The 2,500-nt window shown below is 54.7% G+C and overlaps 1 non-coding gene across 1 annotated transcript; it reads right to left on the bottom strand.

Annotated features, from left to right (window-relative positions):
* Positions 1–24: 24 nt before the first annotated feature.
* Positions 25–142, bottom strand: LOC143608229 (5S ribosomal RNA). The gene has a single exon (XR_013149189.1). It is a non-coding gene; the product is annotated as a 5S ribosomal RNA (ribosomal RNA).
* Positions 143–2,500: the final 2,358 nt, after the last annotated feature.

Genomic DNA, 2,500 nt, shown 5'->3' with positions numbered 1-2,500 from the left:
AAAACATAAAAGTATCAAAAAAAAGGGTTGCAACACGAGGACTTCCCAGGGGGTCACCCATCCTAGTACTACTCTCGCCCAAGCACGCTTAACTGCGGAGTTCTGATGGATCCGGTGCATTAGTGCTGGTATGATCGCAACCGAAATAGAAGCATTAGCTTATTCATTTATACATTTCCAAAAGGTAAAAAAATAAAAGAATCAAGACTTCCCAGTGGGGTCACCCATCCTAGTACTACTCTAGACGAAGCACGCTTAACTGTGAAGTTCTGTGGATACGAGGCACAAGTAGCTGCAATGCTATGAATGTGTATATCCACCATGATTATATTGTTTTATACAATCACCACATGACATTTAGCAAACTGGCCTGTAATCCTGGCACTTTACCCGATAAGCTGGTCATAAAGTTTCCTCTCATGTTCGCAAGTCACGTCGCCCGATAACCTGGCCACAATGACTTGCAAAACCAAAGCTGGCCGGTAAACCTGGCACGTTACCCGATAAATGCACGGCACGTTGCCGGTAACCTGGGCACGTTGCCCGGTAAGGTTAGCACGTTACCCGATAAAATGTCGGCGTTGCCCGGTAAAGTATCCACGTTGCCGGCAAACCTGGCCCGCTGCCCGGTAAGGTTAGCACGCTGTTCGACAAACCTGTTACGGTCCATCGGCTTCGGGTTAACCCGAAGACATGATGTCATGATTCCATACCCGTTAACGTCGACCCATTCTGTAAAAAAACCTGGAACGTTGATGTCGAGCGAGCCCGGTCCTCATTCGGGTCCGAGCACGACACGGATCTACGTTTTAAACACATGACTGACTAACGATCGTGACCGACTAACGATTCCATAACACACCACCTATACCCATGATAATGCTTCCCCGCTACAAGTCCCATTTTCGTGAAACTTGTGGTGACGTCGAGGGCCCGAGCACGACACGGTCAACGTGTTGACCCGAAAACATGAGGTTACCAACCCCGACCCCATAAACCGCTCATAAAGTTTCCTCTCATGTCCCGGACGCAACGCCTCGTGTCATTAAAGCGGAGTTGCCCAAAACAGGCCCACGGGCCCACCAAGCCCGGCCCGCGGGCCCTTCACGACACGAAAGGGGGTTCATTTCTCTTGGACAGTCATATCTCATGGTCACGAGTACCCTCACAGAGCCTCGTGTCGATCCAACCCCGTTTGGACACCTTGCCCCCACCAAAGGCCTTACGGACCAACCGGGCCCACCAAGCGGCCCGTCCCGACCCGAAAACCAAAATTTTTTTTTTGGGAAACTCATATTTCAATGTCCCGATGCCCCACGCCAAATTTCATGTCAATCCGACCTCGTTTGGTAGGGTTTTCAAAAATTATGATTCCTTAAAAATTTAATATCTGTTCCTGTCACTATGCTAATTGTTCAGAATGCATATATAGGGAAGGGGTGGGTGTTGAGCGCCCATGCCTGGGCAAAGTTGGCTACCAAGCTAAAATATGGAGGTTCAACGTACGAGAAACCAAAGCCCCTCCCCCATGTTGCATACGAAGCTTGCCCAACGACTTGGTTTCTTGCACAACGACCCGAGTATACTGCCCCAAAGTTGCACGCCCATGGCCAGGCCAAGGCATGCCAAGGCGCCCATGGGCAAGCCAAAGGCATGCCTAGGCACGGCCAAAGCAAGCCAAAGGCACGGCCAAGGCAAGCCAAAGGCATGCCAAGGCAAGCCAAAGGCACGTCTAGGGCATGCCAAGGCACGCCCATGGTCAGGCCAAGGCTTGCCAAGGCACGCCCATGGCCAGCCCAAGGCATGCCAAGGCGCCCATGGGCAAGCCAAAGGCATGCCAAGGCACGCCATGGGCAAGCCAACGGCATGCCAAGGCGCCCATGGCCAGGCCAAGGCACGTCCAAGGCATGCCAAAGCTCGGCCAAGGCAAGCCAAAGGCATGCCTAGGCACGCCCATGGCCAGGCCAAGGCATGCCAAGGCGCCCATGGGCAAGCAAAAGGCACGGCCAAGGCATGCCAATGCGCCCATGGGCAAGCCAAAGGCATGCCTAGGCACGGCCAAGGCAAGCCAAAGGCATGCCAAGGCAAGCCAAAGGCACGTCTTGGGCATGCAAGGCTCGGCCAAGGCATGCCCTGGCACGCACATGGCCAGGCCAAGGCAAGCCAAAGGCAGGCCAAAGGCACGTTCAAGGCATACCAAGGCGCCCATGGGCAAGCCAAAGGCATGCCAAGGCACGCCCATGGCCAGGCCAAGGCATGCCAAGGCGCCCATGGGCAAGCCAAAGGCACGTCTTGGGCATGCAAGGCTCGGCCTAGGCACGGCCAAGGCAAGCCAAAGGCAAGCCTAAGGCATGCCAAGGCGCCCATGGGCAAGCCTAAGGCATCCCAAGGCAAGCCAAAGGCACGTCCAAGGCATGCCAAGGCGCCCATGGGCAAGCCAAAGGCATGCCAAGGCACGCCCATGGCCAGGCCAAGACATGCCAAGGCGCCCATGGGCAAG

The sequence above is a fragment of the Bidens hawaiensis genome, unplaced genomic scaffold (genome assembly GCF_021521415.1).
Source record: "Bidens hawaiensis isolate Kalapana, Puna unplaced genomic scaffold, B.hawaiensis_p1.1 tig00109494_1, whole genome shotgun sequence".
Classification (NCBI taxonomy): Eukaryota; Viridiplantae; Streptophyta; class Magnoliopsida; order Asterales; family Asteraceae; genus Bidens; species Bidens hawaiensis.
The sequence above is the reverse complement of the archived record's forward strand: the minus strand, read 5'-3'. Positions and strand labels throughout refer to the sequence as shown.